Consider the following 11,391-nt stretch of genomic DNA (forward strand, 5'->3'; position numbering starts at 1 on the left):
TCACACTTGTTCCGTTTCACGGAACGGAAAGCGGTACCGTCTTCTGTTTCTTGAAACGGAAAAAGTGTGAATGAAGCTTTAGTTAGATTCAATCATTTTCATTCGTTTCCAAATTTAACCTTCTACTTACAAAAGTTAAATTACTTTGAGAATATTACTGGGATTTTTTGAAAGGAAAATTGGAAAGTTTCACTCGCATTAGGCTATATGTTTATTAATTATTATTTTCTCTTTTGATAAAACATTTAAACAATCGGTTATTTTACACCAAACCATCCAAGCCCAAATGTGAAGTACTGTCAAACGATTTTAAGATATGTTTTTGTGTTATTTGCCTGTAGGGTTCGGCAAGACATGGCTGAACAAGGAGATCTGATCTGGTTAGAAAACTATTCCAAGCAGTCGACAGCTGTTATAATCCAGCCTAGATACCGCAGACGGTAAATGAACATTGGAGCAGGGACTCAAAGTAAACAGACAGCACCTAAGACTCACCTAGCCTGACAGGAATGTACACACTTGATCAGTAGGCCTACGCGGTTACCGCCTCATGGGAGAATACAGGACGGAGTTTGCAGTTTCCTTGTCTTCTTATTTTTTCGGATTCGGACATTTTACTTAATTTTGTGCAATTTATGTAGACAACTGGATATGCAACATTTGATTTAACTTGTTTGTGCCCGAATTTCTGATTTGTTTTAAAATGAACTCCGTTCAAAAAACAGTAGAAATAGCCTACCCACAATAAGTAGTACATGTTGGGCAAGACTTTCTCGCATTTAATTGTATTCCTTTTGTTGGAATGATATTACATTTAAGGTGAATGTTATGCTGCAATAACTCTATGAAATGTCTATTTGGACATCGATGGATGAAACTTAAAACCAGAAATACACACAATTTGATATCATTGTTCACGGCGCGTTTAACGACCGTATCACACGTCATTTGGAACTGTGATTCCACTCCACCAAAGCATTGCAGTGTTAGAAACCAAGCGATCATTATCCAGTTGCTTTCACCTCATGGGGAATTCAATATTCGCTGCCCCGAGCATTCGGCATTAAATTCAACTTATTTCTTCCCCTTCGAACCAGACAATGATACAAAACTAACACAATTTCTAATTTTGTTTTTATATGAAATGTTAGCCTTAGATTTATAACACACTTTGTTTGGAAATCTTTTCTATTCTTTCAACCATTTGTTTAGTTTTGTTTTCAACTGTTAAGATAGTTCTCTATAGAAATTGAGTCGGACTCATTATTTGGCCAGGTGTAAGAAATATTATACCTCAATGCAGTATTTTCTAACAGCACGCCTAAATAGACACATGGTTGATCATAGTTAGTACTTTGGTACTCAAATTATATTAAGCTGAGTTTAATACGTACATTTCTATCTTAAATACCACCATGCATTTTAAAATTCAAGAAAGTATCGTCTTGTACGACGAAAATAAAACAGATGAAATGTCATGTCAAAGGTTAAATACTGTATTAATCTTCATAATGTTTACGTCTCCTACGTATATCTTTACTCAATCGACCGCGCATGCGTTATATGGAGCATAACTTACGTCACATCAAATATTTAAACATGAATTTTATATAGTTGCGGTATGAAAGTATGGTTTAGGTTTGAGATACGAATATAATTAATGTATACTATGAGAAGCAGTGAAATATAGTCCCAAATGTCATTAAATTATTTTTGTTAAGAAAATATGCAAATTAGTTTTCACGAGGGCAAATCTTGCATGTTGAATTTTAATAGTTGTTGCATTCAAGTTTTGCAAGACTCGGAGGATATGGCGCGGAAAACGTCAATAACCGAATCTGCCTACTGGCGACGGAGGAGGAATTTTAAGGATATGCGATGATAGAAATTTTATAAATAGCATACAGTACAGTAGAATGATATACATAATTCACCCTATATCCAGTATTATAGGCAAAGTATGTAATACAGTGTCGCATATTATCACATATGACGCGTATATGGCTATGGAATAGGAATTTTAAGATGCTGAGTGATTTTATAAATAATAATACAGTATATGACATGACATATTCACCAGATTCTGCATCTCCACATGACATGTCAAGTATCATAGGCAAATTCAATGATACAGTGTCAAATTCGTGTGCCACCTGTATTATGTTAATATTTGGTTATCGCCTATGATACAGGCTTCACATGTGATACATATTTTACACTGAATCAAATAATTTGCCTGATACTGTACGCATTATAGATACAGTACATGATTTTATCTTCAGTGGTATTTAAAATGAATATTTACCTTATTGATGAGTAGGAAATTATGAATAATATGCATTTATGTTGGGTTATGGAATGTTGTTTTATTCATAGTGATTGGAATCTAACAGTAACATCGAAACCAGACGATGATATTATTAGTTTTGTTCGATCGGGTAAATGCCAAACAATTAGCTAACAATATTCATTTGTGTTGGTCAAGTCTTTAATTTCCGTGTATTACTAATTTACAATTTAAAAGGCTTGCTCGAATTTAAAGAATCAGAAATAGATTACACTTACGTACGTAATTATGCATTATTTAAATAGATTCATGCTTTATTTATAGACCAAAGTTGTTCTTACCAGGGATACACACATTTCATGTCATACATTGATTTACATGTTATGCATTAGTTAAGATGAATACTGATTGGTACGCGAGCAAAGCGTTTGTGGTTCCCGAGGTGGCTTCACGGTGTCCCTGATAACATGTTTAAGCCTACTGTTTCGTGTCTATTTTCTACTTATGGTGCTGCAGATCTCTAAACATTCAGTTTCTATTTTAAGTACTGTATCGATCGGCAGGGAGAAGGAAACAACGTCACCACAACGTCACCTAATATATTCAATAATATACATAATCCCATTTGCACGACACTTAAAATGATGTGTTGATATCTGTAATGATCAGTGGTGTATCCAGGATGTTCATTGTTATCACCCTTGGTGGCATAATATTATAAGGGGTGCATGTGTACGGTATGGTGTTACTGTGTGAAACCCCAGATGTGTGGTACAAAAACCTTTACGTTATAATACCGTAACAAAAACGTGGTATACCTTAAACGAGAATGTGTTCCTTGTGTAAAACATGCGTGCAGAAAAAAAAACTCATTGTTAGTACTAGTAGGTATGGTAAACATATAGATGTTCTGCAGTTAAATTCGATATGTAACCGAACGCATTCGGTTGTTTAAACAGCTTCGTAGGTCTACGATCCTTTGTTTGAATATGTATAGATTAAGTGGTGTTAGGCTGAAAGCCCCCTCTCCTCCTTCAAGACATTCCCCAATAATGACGAAATGCTGTCACATCGTCTCAATGTGAACACGCCTGTTACAATTAAGTATTAATAGGAGAAGTTAATGTGTGTTCCCATGAGAATCATTATTATTTATTGAGTGTATAACGGAAAAAGTTCGATAAAACACAGCCTTGGTGCCAATATTTATCCATCAGTTAAAAAATATGTATACTTTAATTATTTTTATGATAACAGCTTTTTACATTGTTTTTTTTTACAATATTATGGACGTTTACTGTTTTATTATATCCTCTTTTGTTACGTATGGGATGTCATGATTTTTATAAATTTATACCTGTTTTATCTACTTGCTTGTATACCTATATTCTTTGGCGTTCCATAGTAACAGAGAAAGTAGTGTTCGTGTATATTGGTTGATTGAAATGCACTTTACTTTGGAAGTTTTGAAAAAGATATAAATATAAAACAATATTGTATTATCGATGTTATGCATGACGAGTGTCGATATATCATGAAGTCTAACTCTATTTTCAGCTTTTTTAGGCCTAATTGTTAAGATTTATTATTTAATTTAAAAATTAGTTAAATAGCTAAAATCATGACCTTTAACATTGTGTGACGTACTTGTGATGTCATTTCCTACTTCACCAATGGCCATAAATAATTAATAAAAATAATATATAAACTTTTAATTCATTAATTATAGTAAAATGGGGTGTCTATTTCAGGTGCTAGACAATAAGACAATATATTTATTATTTAAAAATGTAGTACCGTAATATTTGTCGACGACGACGAATACCAAAGTCACGAGTTTTGGCCCAATTGAAGAATGTTGGTTAAAGCTATCGGATGAGTATTTAATGTGTTCGAACAAGAAAAGTCTTGCAATGTATAGTACTCTACTGTGTCAAAAATGATTATTTTTAACAAACTTGTGGTGGGATTGTAGTTACGAAAATGTACAAAAACAAAAATAAGCGTAGTGACTTATTAAGTTTCCGTTGAAAGTTGTCATGCCAACGATATGTTTATCCTTTCAATAGGCCTATGTATTTTTATTTAAAAGAAAAGTTGAGAATTGTTTCTCAAAGTTAAAAGAAAACGAGTGCAAAGAAATAAAAAATTATCTTTTTTAATGTCGTATGATAGAAAGAAACGAAGAATACAGTTTAACTGAAATTATTATATTTTAAGTTGTATAGAAAAATTACAATTTAAGTTGTATTATTACTTGTGAATAAGAGCCATAACTAGTTACTGTAATTAAGTTTTAGGTAGACGTATGGGAGAGATAATCAGCTGCAGAAGTTAACATGTTTATATTTATTCGTTCCTTGAGGCAACATTTTCCCATAGCACCAGTTATCCTTCAACTATCCGATATTATATAAATATAATTAGATTTTGAGTAGACGAATGATTAAAATGTTAAAACATTATCGCCACGTGTGAAATACTTGTTTTACTGATGTTTGTGTTTAAGTGAGGGAAGACATTTTTGTCGTGACTGTCTACGAAATGAGTCGCACTGTATAATTCAAGTCAATTTATTCCGGATTTTACAAAACAAACAATAACTCATACATCGCACATGCTAGAGCGGGTGGGGGTGGGGGGAGGACTCCAACATACCATTCTCATTATGATTTTACATGTTTTGGGGAAACAATCTGAACTATTCAGAAGACTTGATAACCCAACATCGTTATAGAACCAGAGGGCCATGGGAATTATGGTGGTGAAGGAGGAGGAACGTGGGAACGGGATTGACCCCTCCCCCTTCTCCTTCCTTCAGTTAGTCGTGAGCCCAGTCGGGAGCCTCGGTTGAGAAATCCAATTTTCCATTTTAGCAGTCTTGTTGAGAAATGATATACAAACTCATATGTCTTGCTCATATTAAGAGACACATCGGGACCCAACAAAGTGTCCTAACCCTTCCCATAGGAGTCGCTTCTGAATAGAGGTGTCCCAAGGGGGGGGGGGGGGGGCTCTACTGCATTTGAAAGTGGACACTGTCAGAAAGACTAAACCGTGTTCACACATGTATATGCCTAACATTGAGCTGAATGAACTTGGCTGGACTACTGTATGATTTGTGGTGTGTACAAATACAGATCTGATGATTTGTATCCAACCTTTTGTACTTGTATCCAAATAGTATACATACTTTTGTCCTTTGTATTTTTTTCTGCTTGGCTACCGGTATGTATTTCACAACGACGTCATGTCGTGAAAAAGTGTAACATTCCTTTAAAAATAGATTTCTGATGTAAACATTGATCAAATTGTTTTCATAGGCGCTGAATATGAGTAACTGACTATGTACCCCAACATGCCCCAGTGAAAATTATAAGAAGACAACGAAATGCTTATAGAAATAATAATGTAAGCGTGTATTATATTTTATCTTCCGATATTAATACACAATGTGGAATAAGTATAATAAGAACAAAAAAACGCCGAAATCTTTGCTTTGTTGTCTTGACAGACAGACAATGATATCGGCTAATTTGTTAAATACTTTTTTATTTACAAAAAAACATCTGTTTTGTTAAATTTTATTCAGTAGTATATTTATTCTTTAGGCCTAAATGAGTTGTTTATTGTAGGCCTAGCAAGTCGAAATTAAATAGTTAATTTGATTAGAACTATATGCCAATGACTAGGAAAGGGAGACAAATTAATGACTAGAGACGGGTGACTGATGAACTTTAGTGATGGTAGGCCTACCATAGATCCAGGAAGAGGACGAAAGATGTCTTTTAAACAAAAAGTGTGCCCAAATATGGTAGTGATATGCCCAAATATGGTAGTGATATGACATCATCATGTCTATAATGGGCACATTGTTTTGTCACATAAAGTGTAGACAGATCTTTTAGATGGCCCATCATCTGCGGTGTCTGGAGCAGCTTTCTAAAGAAAATGTGAGTTTCTATAATTTTTAAAACTAATTAGGTATGGGAACCACAACATTACCCAAAAGCTATAGAGTTTCTTTTATTTTGCCAATGCCATTTATACTTCATTGTTGACTCTACGCTAACCCGTTGCTTTCCCTCAATGAAGCTAATCTACCATGCTCTACCCCATTCTAAATGTTATTACTTAAATATGCTTCAGTTGGCAAAACCGACATCTTTTATATTTTCTTTACTCTCTTTCTTTCCGCTCGTTATATTCATGCCGGTGTATCGCAGGTGTCCGCGTTCTACGCTAGATTTGATATTGTGAAAGACATTCTTTTCATACTTAGGTAAGAAGGTGTTGCCGAGAGACTGGCCACGATTTGATACTTCAAAAGATCTCATTATCGGCAAATTAACAGAATACAACCATGACTGAATTTCTTCAATTGTTGTCACAGCGTTTCGGAAATACTCCCCATGTAGCAGCCTATATGAAAGTGTTGCTTATTGAAAAAGTATCAAAATAAAAATTCAGTTTTTAGCCTGATACGAATCGCCCTACACAGTTTCGGTCAACGTTTATTTCTTGGGTGTATAGAAAACTCAGATCTCAGATATATCTGAGATCTGAGAGTTTTTCAGATCCTTAATTTTTTTTTCTCGGGAGCCTATAAAAAGATTACCCTAAATGATATGACATAGGACTACAGTAGGTTGACCCGCAGGCCTACTTTGGGACATTCCTATTCAGGGAGACCCTTATCCTTCTATATTCTCTATATTAATAAAATAGAGTTTTAGTACCATGGTTAGTAATATGATAAAGTCTACTATGTGAGGTGTTTGATCTATAATTTTGAAAAAGGCGCCGCCATGGTCGGCCTGAACTTTGACACGATGTTTTGGAAGTAACCGATTTGTAAGTGATTATAAAACATCCACATTTGAGATAGGGTTCACAATATATCTGGGCTTCAAAGAGGGCAGTATAAGCATTATTTTTCCTGTCAGTGATACGAATGAAATCTCAAATACAGTAGTTCATAATACATTATAAGCAGTATAAGGGTAGAGAGGTCTCAGATAACGCGAAATTTTTCCAAATTTCGTGTCGTATCTTGCCAAGAATCATTTTTCCCCATGGCCATTGTTTACTAAATGAACTTGTTTATATAAAATTTGCGAGATTTACAGTGACTGTATTTTATAGCGGGCCCTCTATCCAACTTTTTAAAGTTGTTTCTGGTATCCTTTATTACTTATTATAGCGCCACCTATCGGTTTATAGAGTTTACAAATTGACACAATAGGTTAATTTTCATGAGATTTTCAAGTACAGTATAAGAAAGACCTCTCTTAATGTACACTGTGTACAGTAGGTTAAAAGGTCACTATTTAGAGGAGTGTGTTTGAAATGAAATGTCACTTCAGTTCAGAATAAACTAATTAAGCGATTTCCTCTTTTCAGATAATTTTAACCACTCTTAAAAGTAAACATTCTTTCGTTTAGAGTGAAAGCAGTTTTATTCTTACACCTACATGACATTTTCCACTTGTTTAGGCCTAAGAAAGTACAGTAAAAAGTTGCTTCAAATTTTGAAATATTCTGGTTTGATCCCTATCATGTATTGAGATTTGGCCAAATTCAGGTCCATCGTAGTTTAAGCATGATTTCCTCCATGGTCTAATTAACCATGTCTTGTCCGGAGTTCCTTTGCTGCTCTATTGTTATGTGTAGTATGCAATAGCAATAATTATACCAATTAAAAATAGTAGTATATTTAAAAGATTTATTTCAAATAGACTAAAAGCAAACATAGTTGATCACGTGCCATATTTATGTGCAGAGTTTTAAAGCTCTGTCTACACTATCAAACCATTAATGGGCACATCACATAAAGATTGATCGTGTAGACAAGGCTTTAGATTTGCCAAAATGGAATTGTTTTCTTTCGATGTGACTGTGAATAATAATTATTAATCCGTGACTGGATTGACCCGTACCGGTCACATGGTCACTAATTGCAAATTGTTCGAATAGGCGCGACAAAACCATTGTCACATCTATTCGAACAATTTGCAATTAGTGACCATGTGACCGGTACGGGTCAATCCAGTCACGGATTAATAATTATTATTATCCATGATTGGGTAACTCAGTTTTTGACCAATGGTCAGGCTCTATTGCACTACCTTATGGACTGTGTTGTTTCGTTGATGAAATAATGACCTGCGTTTAACAAAATATATTACAGGTAGAAAAAAAACGAAAGAACAATGATTGCCTTCCGGCGAGTATGGTGTTTGCGTTTGGATGCTGGGTTCATAGGTCCATATGCTCTGTGTGTATGCCTAATTGTGTGTTGTGTAGGCATAATTGTGTGTTATCTAGGCCTAATGGTGATCTAGGATGATAAGATTGATCAAAAACCTTCCTATCATCATAAATATCTTGTTTTCACTTAAGCACCATCTTGACTTAAACAAACATTTTGATTGGCCAGATTACAAAACGGATATTATGAACATTATTAATAATACTTTTTTCCATTAAAGATGACTTGAAGTAAAAAAACTTATTTAAGTTTTTCACTTAAGTACTTTTTAACTATGTTGACTTAAGAGCAAAACGATTGCTTGGTCAAAATCACGATATTAACCTAGACCGTACAATACAAAAGTATATGAATCAACTAATATTATCATTTGCTTTCAACAGGTCTTCAAATCCCGAGGCATCTACTTTGCCTACGTAAGTTGTTGAAAAAAACTTCCTTATTTGCCTTCAGGGGTCAATTTAGATACATCTATAACGAGCGATATATCAAAATTACACTGATTAGGTATGCATGCATTTTCAAATGACACCTTCGTAAGGCAAATATAAATTGTTATTTTACTTTCCTTAATTGCCAATTTTTCTGAATGTTTAGCATACGGTAAAGGAGATACATCAAAAAATATGTTGGTTTTTTTTCAATGTTGGTTTGACACGTGATACGTTTATTTATATTTTTAATCCGCATTAATTCATGCACAACGTTGAACAAACAATTTATCATATTGGCTTACTAAACATAACAAATTCTGCGAATAACATTTTCCCAGTCGCATTACAAATTCAATATGATAATACCTAATATTCTCTCGACAAAAACAATCGTAACGAAAAACATGATATATTTGATGTAGCATGCGGCAGGAACTCGTCACATAATGGCAAGATTACAAATTGAGTTGTTTGTTAAGATATCGTCAAGATAACGCTTTAGAATAGAATACTATGTCAATAATATTGACATGTCATTGTGTACAATGCAAGAAGTTCTATTACTCTGCTATCAATTAATCATCAATCGGACTAAACCAAAAACAGTTATATTATTATTAAAACGTTGAGTTTACGTTTAATGTTTACGTCGATTAAACGTTATGAAATAGATTTTTATCACCGTTACTTTGCTCATTTTCACAACGTTTCATTAAACGTTACGTTAACGTCAATGTAATGTCGTTGGAACGTTACCGAGCTAATTGTTTCAACGTTATATTTTGGTTAACTGTTAAACAATAAATGGTTTCTAAAGACCTGTCTACACTATTAAACGTTATGTGACCAAAAAAAAACGTGCCCATATATACATGATGATGTTATATCACTACCATATTTGGGCACATCACACTTTTTAGTCAGACTCTACAGCTCACTATGTTTGTCGGTTGGTCGGATGGTCGGTCGGTTGGTCGGTCGTTCGGTAAACACTAACTCAAATTTGAGCACGCGACTGCAGCCATGTGTATGACCTTGTTTTATAATGTAGACAGATCTTTGGGCCCGTTTCCATTGAAAAATTAAAAAAGAAGGTTTTCTTCGAAACCGGTTTTAAACCAGTATTTGACGATCGAAACTGGCATGGAATCAAGTGAGGATTTTTAAAACGGGTTCTTAATTGTTATAAAGAACCGGTTTCTGTTTGCAGGAAGATACTAAACTTCTAATGTCGGTATTTAAATCCGTATTACCTTGTTCAGTAAAAACTATTATTATAATTTTTTTAAATGTGCGTCGCCATAAATTTAGCGGCCGAAACTGCAATTGAGATTGATCTGCATTTTTCTGCTTCAATTCACTCTTTCTTAAGGCTTTCTATTTGTTCATTTATGTTATTGTTAAATGTTTGTTTACCATTAATAATTGAATATTTAATTGATAGTGAGTGATATGATATATTGTTATTGTCAACAATCTAGGTCAAACCATAGAGCTATTAATATTATAGTAACTGCATGCTTCACAGTCAAGCTGTATGTGTGATAGCAATTGTGGTTGCGACGTGCGGCTAAAATTATAACGGCGAATATCAAAACGCCCGCTATGACATTACGCAAAGAAACAAGATTGACGCGGCACGCCTGTATTGGCCGTTGTATATATAACTAGCATATGGTAAATTTAGTACTAGTAGGCTTACTTTTCAATTACTGTAATTATCAACGATTTAAATAAATACATAATAAAAAGGATTAAACCCAATATGATACTATTTTATTAATGGTACATGAAAATGTGCCAAATACGCTCACGAGAATTAATGCTAGGCCTATTACAATATTTTACTGATTTAAAGGTCATTGCATGACTATTATTTTCTACCCATATGTCAATTGGTACTTTAGCTAATAACTAACGAGGATTCCAAATTCTTCCTTAAATAAAGTTTCATTGTGGTCGCGTACATAAATTAGTCCACAGTAGGCGCGTTGCTGCTACGATAATTCGTGATACATTATTAATATAAAATATGTCTGGCAAAAATGATATTAATAGAGTTCTATCTGACAGCAATAACTATAATTTTTGATATTAGTATTATCTGCAGACAATGTGGCTTCCTGTTTCGTTCCTGAACTAACAATATACAACATGTGGTGATAATTCACAACGATATTCGATGAAAATTAAAGCGCACGCTTTCGTCAAAACCATTAAACTTCGAAATTAATATCTCAAACCTGTCCTGGATTCACAAGATACATTCACAATCACGATGACGTCATTCAAATTATTGCTTCGTTTTATGACAGAGAAGCGATAGATAGATGCGTATGAAACTGTATGTGTTTTTGCTTAATCTTACCGCCGTTTACTTACATTTTAGTTACTGATGA

The 11,391-nt window shown here is 34.0% G+C and overlaps 1 protein-coding gene across 4 annotated transcripts in view; it reads left to right on the forward strand.

Annotated features, from left to right (window-relative positions):
• Positions 1-4,752, forward strand: part of LOC144843204 (uncharacterized) — a 29,965-nt gene extending 25,213 nt beyond the window's left edge. For all 4 annotated transcript variants that reach the window (XM_078699983.1, XM_078699982.1, XM_078699981.1 and 1 more), the window contains one exon: positions 342-4,752. The gene's annotated coding sequence lies outside the window, so the exon portion shown is untranslated. The remainder of the gene's footprint in view (positions 1-341) is intronic.
• The last annotated feature ends 6,639 nt before the right edge of the window (positions 4,753-11,391 follow it).

Source organism: Antedon bifida, chromosome 5 (assembly GCF_963402885.1).
Source record: "Antedon bifida chromosome 5, ecAntBifi1.1, whole genome shotgun sequence".
Lineage (NCBI taxonomy): Eukaryota > Metazoa > Echinodermata > Crinoidea > Comatulida > Antedonidae > Antedon > Antedon bifida.